At 36.6% G+C, this 16605-nt stretch overlaps 1 pseudogene; it reads right to left on the bottom strand.

Annotated features, from left to right (window-relative positions):
- Positions 1-9962: 9962 nt before the first annotated feature.
- On the bottom strand, positions 9963-10454 carry LOC118351060 (ATP synthase subunit d, mitochondrial-like; annotated as a pseudogene).
- Positions 10455-16605: the final 6151 nt, after the last annotated feature.

The raw sequence follows: 16605 nt of genomic DNA, 5'->3' as shown, positions 1-16605 counted from the left end.
TGCCTTAAGTACAGTAAAATTTCAGATATGTAATTATTTAGGGTGAGCCAGGATGCAGAACAGCTGTGTCTGCCTCGCTTAGCAGGTGCCGGGTCCTCAGCCAATCTCTACAGTGGTAGCAAATTAAGGTCACTGGGAAAGGCAGCTCTTGCTGTTCCTGTCACTTTCTAACCATCTGAAAAATGATGCAGCATCGTTCTGCAGGAAGGCTAATAAGCCTTCAAGGAATCGTAGAAGGATACGGAGAACTTGCAAGATCCGAGGGGCATTGGAACACGAGGAAAGAAAGATGTAGAATTTATCCTCTTTGCCATTAAATTTCCAGGATGAATCCTGCTCCAGCTGATCACGACTCAGAGTTAACATCTCGGTGCCCGGCAGCAGTGTGTGAAGTGATGTGGTGACTCAGCTCTGTCTTTGAGAGACAGGTGTCCACTTTAGAGAACCACCAACCCACTCAGAGGCCCTCACGACAAAGGCAATCAGTGGCTGACTAGTCAGCATCTGAGTCGATTGCAGGAAGGCATCTCTAGGAGAGAGAGAGAACAGAAGCAGCCAGCCTCCCGTTAAAAACAAAATTCAGTCCAACCCAAGAAATTCATATTGCATTTCTATTATGTTCACAGCAGTGAATTGGGCATTGCAGGGGAGACCGAGGAGAGGGAAGACAGGGCATCTGCGTCAAGAGCTCGCAATCAGACACGTTCTTCCCTTAAACAGGGAAGAGAGGCAAGAAGAAAAAGAAGTCACATTAGGGATCAAACTAAAATAAGCCTTCACCCTACCTTGCTGGCAAAATGGCAATTTACAAACTTAGCATCAGCGATTTTCGGAAAGAGATGGGCAGCGTAAATAAAGAAATGGGAACTTTCTCAGATGTGCTTTATCGGTGAAAGAGGGAAAAGTGTGGAACCGAAGTCCTCTCTGAAAATGGACAGTTGGGGAAACGCAAGGACTCTCCTATCAAGGAGATAACTGTCTTTGGAATAGTGTTGCTTGCTTCTGTGTGTTTGACACTACAGTGGGGTGAACTCTGGACCAATGTCAACCCACAAAAACTGGAACAGCCTGAGTATATCTGGAAGCAAATACTCCACAGATGGAGAGAGAAGTGGGAGGTTAGCTCAGATCACTTGATTTTAATTAAACAGCTTTCAGTTTTATGAACTTGGAAAAGAAAAGGCAGGCAGAACTGATAAAGTCCATGTGACATTGACTCTTTCTTGAACATGTCGATAAAAGATAAGAGCAAGGCACTAACTCTTGCAGTCCCCTTTTCTAGAGAGGATAATGTTCGTGACGCTGGGCTTAAGTCCCAGGGATTTGAGAAGCAGAGAATCATAGGAGGAGGCTTTGACCATTGTTGGCACGTGTCTGAAGAAAGGATGGACATAGCTGTGATATTTGCTATTTAGGGATGTTTGACAGAAGACCTTTGACGGAGGGAACACGGTTTCATGGTTAGTAGAACAGATGGACCGAAGGGCAGCTCCAGCCCTGCTTCAAAAATTGATTCCAGCACTCTTGGGTAAAATTTAGAATGCAGCCATTCAGAAGCATTGTGAGGCCAGATGCGGGAAGCTTGCCAGGGTCCAGGTGTACACAGGTTGGGGATGAACTAGTTTTTTACTTAGAAGTTAAGCTGACTCGGGTTCTCTTTCTGCTGAAGGCTTTATAAGATCTTAGAGGAGAAGGGAGAAGGAGACACAGTCTACAGTAGCCTCATTCCTACCCTAACCTTATTAATGCCGACCTTCTCATCATCTATATTTTTCTTTTTTTTTTAAGATTTTATTTATTCATTTGAGAGTGAGCGAGAGAGAAAGGGAGAGAGTGTGTATGTGCATGATGTGGGGCTCGATCTGGGGACTTCAGGATCATGACCTGAGCCCAAGGCAGACACTTAACTAACTGAGCCCCTCAGATACCCTCCCCCCACATATTTTTTTCTTATTTGGAAATAACTAGCCAGAAAATATAGGTGTAGCCATTATAGACATTCTAATATTGAAAATACAAGGTTTTAGGGTGGCTGTCCTTAATTGGGGGTGATTCACACCTCTCCATGGGGATATCTGGCAATATCTAGAGATGATTTAGGTTGTCACCTAAAAGCATGGGAAGAGCATGCTCCTGCCATGTAGTAAGTAGGTGGAGGCCAGTGATGCAGCTAACTATCCTACAATGCACAGGACACTCCCCCACAATTAAGGATTACTGGGGGTCCCAAATGTCAATAGCATCAAGGTTGAGAAATCCCGGGCTAGGTTAAGATAGGATTTTTTGCTGAGAAAATCCTGGAAAGGCTGAGTGGGGTTGAAGGAAGTTGTGCAGGCTGACCTAATTTTATAAGGTTGATCTCGGGCTTTATTTTATTGGCCATGATGTATTAGCAGGTAGTTTTCATGATGTTTTTGTCACAAGGTTCTTCTTATAGCCTCAGTCATTAATCATCTTGAGAAATGTTGCAGATCACACTTGTGAATTTCATCTTGGTTCTGTTGACTGCTGACTTTGATGGAGAAGTGAGATTTCCTCCCTAGCCTTCAAATCTAGATTCTCTTGTTTTAGGTAAGTGGAAAGAATCTTCCCGTCAATGATTTTTTTTTTTTTCACCTGAGGAGATTATACACTCAGCAAGAACCAACGTCATATTTTGGATGGCCATTGCTGGAATATTTACTCTGTTTTATTTTATTGAAATTTAACTGGAGTAATTTTTATTTATAGCTTCATTGTTAATATTGCAAATATGTTTGTTCCTTAAAGTGAATCAAGGAAAAGATTTTCCTGGGAAGCCTGCAGAAAGGTCCGACACCTGACTGTGTTTACTCTTCCTTCATGATAACTCAGAGTAACTGCTGCTTCTAGGGCAGATGGCATGATAGCTCATTTTGCTGGGCTGAACTCCATAACTTGGTACATGGCAGAGATTTAGAGATTTACTACAGATGCCCAAATATTTGTTGCTCTTGAATACAAAGCATTGTTTATGAGAAGATCCTTGAATTTTTTCTACCCTGAACAAATGAACATTTGAGGTTAAATAATCAACTAACTAAAAATATTTAATAGATTTAGTTCTTGCCACACATTTTAAATCCCATTATTACCCAATATAATAATTGAGCAGTATTTTTTCCACCTCTAACTTCTGTAAAATAATTTAATTCACCTTGTCACATGGATCTTTAAATGTTAGACTTTCATCATCACTAGACCTACTTTTTGACCTCTTTCCTCTCAAATATTCTGTGTCATTTTCCTTCCCTTTTTGAGGAGTGGTATTTTTGAATTATATATGATGTTATTACATGGAAATTTTATTCCATGCCACAAGTGCCCATTCACATAAGATTAAGAATTGTTATTTTTTTCCATTGTGTGTGTGTGTGTATGTGTGTGTGTGTGTATCTCACATCTTCTTTATCTATTCATCTAACAATGGACACTGGTTGCTTCCATATCTTGGCTACTGTGAAGGATGCTGCAATAAACATAGGGGTGCATATATATTTTGAATTAGTGGTTTTGTTTTCTCATGCCATTTGCAACAACATGGATAGATCTAGAAGGTATAATGCTAAGTGAAATAAGTCAGAGAAAGACAAATACCATATGATTTCACTCATATGTGGAATTTAAGAAACAAAACAAATGAACAAAGAAAAAAGGGGAAACAAAAAAAAAAACCAGACTTTTAACTATAGAGAACAAACTGGTGGTTACCAGACTGGAGGTGGGTGGAGGGATGGGTGCACTAGGCGAAGGGAATAAAGAGTACATTTACTGGATGAGCACCAGGTGATGTGTGAAAAGTGTTGAATTGCTGTATTGCACACCTGAAACTAATATAACATTGTGTGTTAATGGTACTGGAATTAAAAAAAAAAGAATTATTATTTTCATTCATCTTTTAAATGGATTTTACAATGTTCACTTGTAATTAGTCATTTATCTCCAGGAATAAGGATTATAACTATTCAAAAAGATCTCTTTAATAAATTCTGCAAATTGACTTCCATAAACTCAAAAGCTAGCAGGAGTAGAGGTCATTTCAATAGAATTTGTCTGCCATAAACCTATTTTGTTGTTCATAATAAAGTAATTGAGATAGCATCCTCTAAGTTAAGTGATTTTCTCTTTTCTGGGTACAATTTTTTTTAGAGAAAAATCTATGACTTTAATGTTTGGGTGCACAAAGTATGTAACTGTATAATTATCTAATTTGGCTCATTAGGTGTTATTTTAAAGCTTATACTTGGCTTATACCTGGCTATAACTTGGATACCCTGAGAAGAATCTAGTATTATAGTTGGAAACTGGCTTAAGAATATACATATATAATTTTAAATATATATATTTTTACATATTTTACATGTTTTTAAATATTTATTTTTAGGGACACTGGGATGGTTCAGTCAGTTATGCATCCAACTCTTGATTTCTTCTCAGGTTGTGATCTCAAGGTCCTGGGATCTAGCCCTGTGTTGGGCTCCATGTTCAGCGGGGAGTCAGCTTGAGGATTCTCTCTCTGTCTCTGCCCCTCACCCCCATCCTCTCTCACTCTCTCAAATAAATAAATAAATAAATAAAATTTTAAAATACATGTATATATATATATATAATTTAAGTTCTAAACTCAATCAACTTGGTACTTGATGGGATGAGCAATGGGTGTTATACTATATGTTGGCAAATTGAATTTAAATTAAAAAAATGTAAAAAAAGATAAACTCAGTCCAATTTTACCTAAATAATTTTTTGAAAAGCTATTACTTTGATTCATCCTAGGCCCTATTCCCATCCCTAGACTGAGGAAAGACTCTTACTTATTCCCCCTGAATAGTACCCACATGGGGGAAACTACAGAGCCCAGGTGCCTCATTTGTATGACTTCATCCTAAAATTACCACATGTTCACCCCCGGAGAGGTAACAATATGTTTCTAAAATACTATGCAGATTAAAAGAAAGCTTTCAGGGAAAGAAATGAATAAAATATCAAGCCAAAGTGCATGGGTTCCAGGTGTACATCCAAGATGGCTTTTGACAGATGTAAATATTTCCTGAGAAATTTCCCTTGTTATGATATGTATCTTAAGGTCATTTGTGCAACACAAATGCCAGTAAGTAAGGCAGTAAAAAAAGAGAATTCCACCTGGATTTTAGCCTCAACTCCAACATTTACTACCTGGTGACTTTGGACAAGTCATAACATCTGTTCAACTTTCTTTACCTCTAAGGATGCTTCTTTCTTGAGGTGGTGGCCAAAAACATATAAGACAATATACTTGGAAATACCTGACACATAAATATCTGTTAAAACTTACTAATAAAAGCATAAAACTTTGTCAATAATTTAGTGATTATTAGTTCTATCTTTGATTGCCAATAATTTATTTCAGCCAGTTTGACTGTAAGAGTATGGGATTTCTTTTTTGAGGGGCTGTATCAGTATTCCATATTGATGATTTGGGAAAAATTATAAATAGTTTTGCTTTCAAAATGTGGAATCATGGAAACTAAGAAGTGTTAGGCCATGTCAGGCTTTTTCCAAGTGGAGCTTTTCCCTGGTCCAATTTTCATTGAAGATGGGGATTTATCAATTTACTCCCAAGTTGTGGGATGTTTTACTTCCTGGAAAATTTTCATATTAAGTCATCATTTGATCTGTGTTCACTTGGAAGTATGGCCATGTCTGAATCTGGTCAGAGTATAAACTTTGACCAACACACTGAGACTTCTGGATAAGACAGCAAACTATTATGGAAGTTGGCTCGTCCCTAGCTCAATCAGGAAACACTATGCAAGCAACCAGAAGAATGATTGAAAACAGAATCAGTACAACTGGTGGTAACAAAGGATATGAGGGCCTTTTTCAGAGAAGTGAATCACAGTCCACACCTGAAGAGCTGTCACTACCTAGGGGCTGCTGAGAAGGAGCTTTCTAATTGCCCTTATCTCTTTATTCTACATTGGCCCAGATAAATCACTGTTTCCCCTAATAATGCTTTGCAGGGAGGGGACATAGCAGCCCTTGTCGGCACCAATGGATGAGGCAGGTGACATGAGAATGGAGGAAAGAGCACTGTTAGCTTCCACTGAAAGAGAAGAGTCTGGCTTCTTCTGATTGCTTAATAGGCAAGATAATTACAACAGATGGAAGCAGTATCCAGAAAAAACCCAATGTATATGAGGACAGAATGAGGAGTTCAGTGATGGGCAGGATTGGGTCCTTTGTGGAAATAAATGCTTCCAGTTTTGCAATAGTAGTGGCTCTTCTTTCTAAGTCATTTCTGTACCTCCTGAATATACTTGGAGGAGAGCATATGCCAGGTTTAAAGTTTCATCCAGACTCCCACCAGTACCAGCTAAGGTAACCAGTAGTCTAAAAGAATTTGAGAACACAGGAAGAGTGCCCACAGAACAAGGGCAAAAAGATATCTGAGGAGGAGTACTAGCTCTTTAAGAGAAACATAGGTACTGAAGGACCTTATCAGAGGGAGTTGAATTAATGGCCCAGATAAAACAAGAATGTAAAGTCAGTAATATAAATATCTTCAGAGAGGAGGAGATACTACAAACATGAAGAACAATCTGTGAAGAAGAAGGATCAAATGGAGATAAGAAAAAAAAAACATATAATAGCAGAATGGATATAGCTAAAGAATAAATCAGTGAGATCAAAGATCTGGTAACAGAATTTTTCCTGGAACATTCAATAAGAGGACAGAGAGATGGAAAATATCTAAGAAAATGTAAAATATATAGAGAGGATAGAAATAAAAAGGTCAACTTTAGTAACGGACAAAATACAATTTAAGCATTTAAACTCTATAAGTAAAAGATGAATATTATTAATATCAGAAAAAGAAATAGTAGGTCAAAAATAAAGTATCAGAAAAAGAAATAGTAGATCAAAAATAAAGTGACAGAAAAATATACACATGTACTCATATTATGAAGAAAGATACATTATGAGGGAAAAATAGCTAAATAAACAATTGGAGTTGGTAACACACTTTTGAGAAGACAAGCTGATCAAGAAGACAAAAAATTAAAAGAGAAAAGATTTAGAAGAACTGGAAAAACTCTGTGATTGATAAACCTACACCAACAGATGTACATAGAATTTTGTACTTCAAAACCATAGAATGTACATTCTTGCTGCATGCACATAAATATTTATAAATGAAGTCTCAAACTCTGTACAATCAAAACCATAAACTTAGGGATCAATAACCAAAAGATAACTTTAAAATGCATTCAGACAACCTTATGTAATATAGATATCAAAGTATGACAAAAATAGATCATGAACAACAGAATGGCTAAAAATTTGAAAACTATGATGAAATAGATGAATTCTCAAGTTTTATATAAAATCAAGACTTAAAAAAATAAATAAAAACTTGCATAAGACAATTATCAGGGAAGAAATTAAAATATAATCAAATAACTCTCTCCACCAAAAGAGTTCCAAGACCAAGTAGTTTGAAATTCTAAATAGTTTGCATTCTAAGTAAAAGTTAAGTAACTCTCAAGGAACAGATCTCTATCTTATACAACAAAAAGCTTCTAAGCTCAATTAAACTAAAAACATATTAAAAATTCACAATAAATGAATATATTTTTCCCAAAGAATATAATATTTCAATTATAAGTGATTCTATTAAAGTAAATAACCCTCAGCAATGATCATACCTACCAGAAAAGCTTTAGTTGTATAGCCTTTAAAAATGGAAAAAGGAAAAAAAATATTTCTCCTATTATTGTGGATTTTTAACATATTGGAGGTGTTAGGTAATGCAAGGAAATAAGAAAAACAAATAACATGTATAAGAGACAGAAGGAATGCAACGACAATCTCATTTATTTGCAGATGATAGGAGTCTCTAACTAGAAAACCAAGCAAAAGCAATAGAGAAGTTTAGAAGTGATAATATAGCAAAACTGTTACAACACAGGATAGAAATTGAACACCGATAAAAAATACATTTATTATTATTATTATTTTTAATTTTTATTTATTTATGATAGTCACACACACACACACACAGAGGCAGAGACATAGGCAGAGGGAGAAGCAGGCTCCATGCACCAGGAGCCCGACGTGGGATTCGATCCCGGGTTTGCAGGATCACGCCCTGGGCCAAAGGCAGGTGCTAAACCGCTGCGCCACCCAGGGATCCCAATAAATTTATTATTTAAAAAAAAAAACACAGGATAGACATCTCGAATTGGCAGCATTTTTAAATATCAAAATATGAAAATATAATAAAAATAAAATTATTCACAGTAACATTTCTAAAAGTATTCAGGAGTTAGCAGAAATAAAGAACTCAATCTTTTCTATAGTTTCGGAATTGGAGCAAGGAACAGAGTGATTCTAGTTAGTAGCTTTTCAAAGAATTATTTAAGCAAAGTTTAACTGAGCTTAGAATTCAAGAAAATATTTTCTTAAATCCATTTCCAGCGAGAATACCAGATTCTTCTCAGTTCATCCAAGTCATAATCAGGTAATATATGAGTTAGAGTAGTGCCCAAGGAGAAGTGTCATAAAACACCCAATTGATTGCCAAGTTCTATAGGCAATAGGGTAGGCAGCCTCTAAAATGGCTCTCCAAGGAACCCTGCCTCCTAGTAATAATCAGGGCTTCACGTAATTCTCTCATGTTGGGTGTGGACTGGACCTAGTGCCTGTCTTCTAACACACAGAATATGACAAAGGTTATGGCATATCACCCTAAGAGGAGTTTACAAAGAAACTCTGGTTTTCATCTTGCTTCCCTTCTCTCTCTTGCTCTTGCTGTCTTCCTGTGAGGGGAACCAGGTGTTATGCTTTGAGCAGCACTAAGGAAAGGCCCAAGTGGCAAGGAACCAAAGGAGGCCTTTGGCAACAACCAGAGAGAAGCAGAATCCTGCCAGCAGTCATGTGAGCCTGAAAGCCAGTCCTCCCCCAAGTTGAGTTGAGCCTTTCGGCAGGACTGCGGGCATTGCTGGCAGAAGGTGGCCGTTGCCTTGTGAGGGAGATCTTGGGGAAGAGAGTCAGCTGAGCCACACCTGGATTCCTGATTCACAGAAACTATGAGCTAATATAGGTTTGCTGTTTTGAGCTGCTAACTTTGGTGTAGTTTGCTATGTAGTAATAGATAGGGAACGCAGACAATTATCTATAATAAATAATTAGCTAAAGAATGTGATTCAAAAGGAGAACTATGATTTACTTACTTGGTGTCCTTATGGGCTGGATAAATAACAAAAAGAACAAACCAAAACTGTAGTCATATTTCCATTAAGGCCTGGGAATCATTGGGCCTACATGGTACAAAACTGTGTCACGAGACATGGCAGATGCAGCAGATTGACTCATTTAACACTCATTTGAAGGCCGTCATATCTTGTCTCTTGCACCAGGGCGCTGAAGGCAAATAGTGAAGGTCCAGCTTTCCTTCCAGCTTAAAGCGATCACGAACATAGTTCTAGAGAATAGCACAGAGACAGAAGCTTCCCAGGAGAGTTTCATTTTTCAGATTAAAAAGCAAATGCTTCCAGGAAGTGGCTTTCACCTTACTCCTTGCTTTGAATATTAAAGTGATATTTAGAAGTGTAGGGTGTCTTGCAACCATGGTCATAGGGAGAAAAACCCACAAGCTAAAAATGCGAAGCAGGAATCTGGAAGGTTCTTGGTTCCTAATGGCATTGTTGAAGTGAAGGACTAGGTTAAACTCTTTGTTGGTGTATCGAATATTTGACTTGTCATTTAAGCCACTGGGGTCCGGTTTGCTGCTATTCATAGCTGAGTGTATTCTTTCACTAAAATAGAATAATTTTAGATTCTCATATCAAAATTCCCTTAATTTATTATTTTTAAAATTATTATTATTTTTTTTTCACATCATTATTTTTAATGTCCAGCATTTATAATATGAGGGCCAGGGCTTTCACCCCAACTCAAGTTTATAAATTTTCGATTGGCTTGTGAGGCCAATAGGGATACTTCTTGTCTAATTAGGTTTCTGGGAAGACTTCATTCAGGTCCTCAATCTGATCAAATGGAATTATGTTCTTCATCTTCTCCAGCTCTTTTTCATATTCTTCCATCCTGGCCTTTGAGAGAGAGAGAAAAAAAAACAAAAAAAACTCAGCACAGCTTTTCACATCTTCTTTTTCCTCAGCATCCACCTGGACAGTGTATTTATACTCTGGCACAGGAAGCTTCAGGGCATTAAACTTCTTCTCAAAGTCATCTACCAAGCCAGCCTTTGTCACATTGGCCTTGTAGGAAGCCTAGTTGATAGCAGGTGATTTTTCAGGAAGAGTAGCCAACCTGGAGGTAAGCATCTCATTCCAGGATTTCAGGGAGTTGACAATGGCCTTCTGGTTTCGGGGTATGACCTCCCCAAAAGCTACCCAGTCAATGGTTTTTAGAGCAAATTTTCGCTCAGCCATCTTGAGATCTTTCACCAACCCCAGCGGCCCACCAAAATTTCCTTAATTTAAATCAGATACTTTGAGAAAGTCATAAATTCCCTCAGTTTATGTCAGTACTGGTTAAAATGAGAACGTCATGAATGTTCATTCCAGGTACCATTTTTATTTTAGTAGAAATTGAAGAAAAACAAGGTTATGAAAAAACCAGTCAGAGTACCAAAGACCTAAATCTTCCTTTGGCGTTGGTTTGCTGGGGGAAGATCCAGTGAATCTGGACTAAACTGTACCCAATTCCAGGAAGTTTCAAGCTCAACTCTGGTATCTAATAGCCCAAAAGGGGTCCTCTTTTATTACCGTATTTAACTTCAGGGATTATTCCAGGGTTATTAAATGGAATTCCTATGACAGCCTGAAATCTGGTGTTAGCATGAGACCAATCTATTCAATATAATGAATCTAGCCCTATTTTACCAGTTTCTTTTGGTTCCTAAGAAATATATGTAAGTTATAAGTGTAGCGTACCATCTAGGAAATAGTACACTAATGGTCTAAAAGCCCAATAAATCTCCCTGTTTTACTCTGGGTACTTTGTGGCTAGAAATAGAAACCAACTTTGGCTGGTTTAAACAAGAAAGTATTTTATTAAGGATGTTGGGTAATTCATAAAATCATCAGAATAGCTGGAGAATGAGACATGAGGAATATGGGCAGGCACCAAGGGCAGGCAGATGATGGCCACAGCCAAACTTCCATCTGGGACAGTCTGGCAGGAATGTTTTTCCCTTGTTGTGAAGGGACAAAGGAGGTCAGTGCTGGTCCTGGATAGAGAGTGTCGCAAACACAAGCTCCAGTCACTATCCTGCCTCCCTTGTCTTGGGAAGAGAAAAGGGCTTACTAGGGCCTCCAGATCAGAATTTTCCTTTGACCTAGCTTCTTTGCCCACTTGTTCCAAGCTTGTGGATCTCAGTGTCTGTGGGAAGTTAGCAAGGAGATTAAATTAAAATTTAAAGAAATGATAGTTGGGCAAAATGTAGTACTTACTAGGTTCCGAAGGATTGATTTCTAACTTACTCTCTTACCATCAGATTATTTTATTAAATAACGGATGGTGCTACAATGCAGCCAACTAAGTAATTTTTAAAAATTGTGACAAATGAGTGGTTGTTGAGTTATTAAATGAGATAACAATTGCTGGACATCTTGGTGTATGACACACATACAGCAAGAATCTAAAATGAGACTCTGGTGTGTATATTGGAGTCATTTGGCTTTGGGTATAGGGCTGACACAGGAAAAGTAAATCAATAGCTTTTTCCTCTATCCTGTTTCAGGCAACTCTGTCAGAGGAGTCTTAAAAAATCCCGTGGTGATTGGGCATCCAGGCCTTATTTTTTTAAAAATACAATTTAGATTACCCAATACCTTTGCATTGGTCTTTTATACAGTTCAGTGTCTTTGGCAAATTACTTATACTTTTAGATTTACTTCCTTTTTCATTAATTTTGATTTATTTATTTCAGTTTCCATCACCTCATTTAACTCTGTTCTCATGATATTCTGAGTAATAATTCACTGTTGTAATTGTCATCCAGGATTAATCCTGTTTGTACTGGAGAGTTACAAAAGTTCCTACCAGAGGAGATTCTTTACCAAGTTTGCATTATTCATGTGTAAAGCAAATACACAAATGTTAAGAGTTGGAAAGAAAGAAAACCAAGAATTTGATCTAAAGACAGATGGCCTGGAAGATTTTTGGTGTCAGATCTGAACTCTAATCAGTCAAAGAGAGATATTTGCAGAACTGGGTGGTCAAAATGGCATCCCAAGAATTTTCACACTTTACTCTTCAATAGGAGAGCCTAAAACTCAGTTCAAAGAAATGCTCACCCTCGAGCATTTTTATGCAAAATGATGAACTTTAGAGGAAAATTAGAAACAGCCAGATTCTGAGAATTATACACAATGATCTAACTGTGGCATGATCATTATTTGTGTTAATACTACTAAATGTTTTGGGGAATTTTGTTTGATTACAATCAGGATTCTTTCTTTTCTCAATGACTAGATCAGGAACTGTTGACATATGTTCCCGCGGTGCTCCTTCACTGTGCTTATAACATATATAATTTTTTATTGTTTGTCCTCTGCACTAATATTTGTTTCAGAGGACAGGAATTGGGTCAACTCTGTTGTTTTTGTGTTCCTGTCATGTACTAAATGTGTTCTTGACACGTAGTATGTCCTTCATTATTTATTGATTGATAAATAGGCAAATAGAACCATGGAGGCAAATGAATTATATTCAGAAATTACATCCTGAAGATATCCCCAGAGAATACAAGGCAGAGAGAAGCGTACATATTGTAGTTAACTCTGTCTCATTTCTTGACTCCTTAATGCTCCTGCTAGCCTTGACTCAGTTCCAACTTTCTATGTCTGGCTTGTGATTGTCCACTGCTAGTTTGGAAAGGATTAATGCTTGTGTTCAACCGACTTTCCATAAATATTTATTTTCAGATATTGTTTATTGTTGACTGATCTGACAGTCTTGGCCACAGTCTTTTTTTAAAAAAGATTTTATTTATTTATTTGTGTGTGCGTGTATGAGAGAGAGAGATTGAGTGGGCTGAGAGAGAAGCAGAGGGAGAAGGACAAGTGGACTCTGCGCTGAGCATGGACTCCTGAGACCGTGAGCTCCTGAGACCATGACCTGAGCTGAAATCAAGAGTTGGGCACCTAACTGACTGAGCCACGCAGGTATCCGTTTGCTGCAACATCTTAAGTAGAATTGGGCATGGATTTAACTGATTATGGAATCTGGAGTTATCTTGAGCAGCTGCTAAATCTAGAATTGGTTGTAATGTATATAGTGTATAATGGCATGTAATTGATTCTAGCATATGTATATATATTTGTATATACATAATTGAAATCCATAGACTTGAGATAATCTGTCTGAAGCTGGAGCAAAACCTAATTGTTGAGTGTATATTACCTTCTTCTATTGGGTTATTTTTTTGCTTAGTGATTTGCAGAAGCTTTTAATTTTTGACATTTATTATTTGTCTGTTATGCACATTCCAAAGAGTTTTTGCTGATTTCTCACTTATGATTTAACATTTTTGAATGGTGTTATTTTTTTCTATAACTTAATTTTTTGACCGTACAATTTATCAGTGATTTTTGTCTTTTGTCATGATTTCTAAGTTTTGGTTGTAACTTTAAAGACTTCCTTATCTCAAGATTTTTTAAAAAGATTTTATTTATTTGAGAGAGACAGAGATAGTGAGAGAGCCACAAGCTGGGAGTGAGGGAAAGGGAGAAGCATGCTCCTCCACTGAGCAGAGAGCCAGAGTTGGGGTTGATCCCAAAACCCTGGGATCATGACTTGAGCTGAAGGCAGATGCTTACCCGACTGAGCCACTCAGGTTCCCCTTTATCTCAAGATTATAAATATATTTTTCTGTGTCCTTTTCTTATACTATTATAGTTTTGCTATGATTTTTAACTTTTAAAACAATAAGACTTTTATTTGAATATGGTATGAATTAGAGGTATTCTTGTTTCCCAAATGAAATGTTAATTATCTCATTATGATTTGTGAAGTTAGTCCAGACTATTTCTACTCACTTGCTACCTTTATCATCATCTAAATCCATATATTCACGTGGGTTTATTGTTCATCCATCTATCAATTCATTTATTATTTAATTCTTGGAGCTTTATTTAGATATGTGGTGGGTCATGTCACTCACTGTACTTGTTTTTAACAATTTTTTTCAACTTTTTTTTAAACTATAGTTATCTATTATAGATAAATCTGAGAATAATTTGTAAAGCAGCTTAGAAAAATTCCATTTGGGATTTAAAATTGCATGAACTTTATGATTTAAATCGAGAGGACTGATTTGATATAATATTGAGTTTTCTCAACCATAATATTTGTACCCATTTCCATTTCTCCTATCTTTTTTAGACATGTACAACAAAATTTTATAACCTTGTTTATTAGACTTCTTTTCTCATTGGGATTATTTCTCATTTTCTGTTTTTTTATTGGTATCGTGAATATAATTATTTTCCTCTTATATTTTCTAGTTGGTAATTAGTAGATTGTTGGAAAAATACTGATTTTTATATGATGACACTGAATCTGGCTACTTTAAAGAATTCTTGTAACTTTTTATATATATAAATTTACTTTCTTGGATTGAGCAGCTAGGCAAATAATGAAATAATACAAATAGTGAAATAATATCTATAAATAATGAAAGTATCTCTTTTATAATATTCACACCCTACTCCTTATTCTGTTCCTACAGAACACATTGATGATGATGATGATGATGATGTGTTTGTGTGTGTGGGGTGTGTATATGTGTTGCATGGTCTTTTATACAAAATTGGACTTGGCAATCTGAGAACAAAATAGACTTACATTAAAAAAGGAACAAAACAAAAAAACAAAACAAAAAAACAAAAAAAAATTAAAAAGGAACAAAAATACAAGAAGAGTGAAAAGGTAGGGCGCTTTTTGGTGCCTATAAAGCAAAATTGAAAGCAAACATATGGCTGTTTGTCAAATTTTGAATATAAGAACATAATGTGCTTTACACATATCTAAAAATAGCCACAAATAATAAAAAAAATAATAGTACATGCTAAGAGACACTGTTTGATAATTTCTCTAATTATTCATTATGCTGACAATATTGCTAAAGGAATTTTGAGCATAGACTCTTCCTTCAAAAATATGTAGCAATGAAATGTATTAGTCATTGGGCATGAATGGCCTAGCCTAGAAAAAGACAATGAATAGACAAATATGTAATGAGAGCATGAGTCAAGAGAGACAGGACCAACCATGTTAAATTAAGTAATACATTTTAAAAATCCAAAAAGGATAGATATGAACTTAACCAAGGACACCAATTTCTGCTTGGTTGGATGTTTTTGGTAGATAAAAATGAAATGATGTTATTTTCATGTTGCTTTTGAGAGCAGCACTAAGGTGAAAGTCTCATTATTTTGACTCGTTTTTTTTTAAGATTTTATTTACTTATTCATGAGAGACACAAGGAGAGAGAGAGAGAGAGAGAGAGAGAGGCAGAGACACAGGCAGAGGGAGAAGCAGGCTCCATGCAGGGAGCCTGATGCGGGACTCGATCCTGGGTCCCCAGGATTATGCCCTGGGCCGAAGGCAGGCGCTAAACTGCTAAGCCACCCAGGGATCCCCTCTTTTCACTTTTAATATGAAATTTTGTCCTGTGTAAACTATTCATTGTTCAATGATCAGTTTTTATGATCTTCTTTCCTTCCTTTGTAATTTTCTTGGGACGATATCTTAATTTTACTTTATTAAATGGTATTTTAATTTAATTATATTGTATAATAAGGGTCAAGTTATTCTGTTAATGTCCTCCAGAATATTGTCATATGATATTTATATCACTCCACTTAATGTCTCTGATAGAATCAGTCCTCTCAGCTTTGGAGCAGCAAGTGAACAGTTTTGTACTAGAACCATAGATTATTCAGTTATGTTTGGGATCTTACTTTAGGGAGCCTTGGGCCAGGGACATGCATCCTTAATCCACTGTTTTAAGGCAAGTTCCTTTTGATGATAGCATGAAATGCTCTTAATAAAGCAAAAAGTTATTGGGATTAGGTCACCTTTCCTTCCTTCCTTCCTTTTCTTTCTTTCTTTCTTTCTTTCTTTCTTTCTTTCTTTCTTTCTTTCTTTCTTCTTTCTTTCTTTCTTTCTTCTTTCATTTTCTTTCTTCTTTCTTTCTTTCTTTCTTTTTCTTTCTTTCTTTCTTTCTTTCTTTCTCTTTCTTTCTTTCTTTCTTTCTTTCTTTCTTTCTTTCTTCCTTTCTTTTTCTTTCAAGATTTTATTTATTTATTCATGAGAGATGCAGAGAGAGAGAAAGGCAGAGACATAGGCAGAGGGATAAGCAGGCTCCATGCAGGGAGCCCATGTGGGACTGGAGTCCCAGAATCATGCCCTGAGCTGAAGGCAGGGGCTTAACTGCTGAGCCACCCAGGCTTCCTGGATTAGGTCACATTTCATTTAGAAATTATTAAATTGAAATTGATGATTTGGTAAGTCAAAACCAGTTGAATGTTGAAATATCATGGTTTATATTTTTGACATGATTTCACTAATTGG

This window comes from Canis lupus, chromosome 16 (genome assembly GCF_003254725.2).
Source record: "Canis lupus dingo isolate Sandy chromosome 16, ASM325472v2, whole genome shotgun sequence".
Classification (NCBI taxonomy): Eukaryota; Metazoa; Chordata; class Mammalia; order Carnivora; family Canidae; genus Canis; species Canis lupus.
This window is presented reverse-complemented; position numbering and strand designations above follow the sequence as displayed.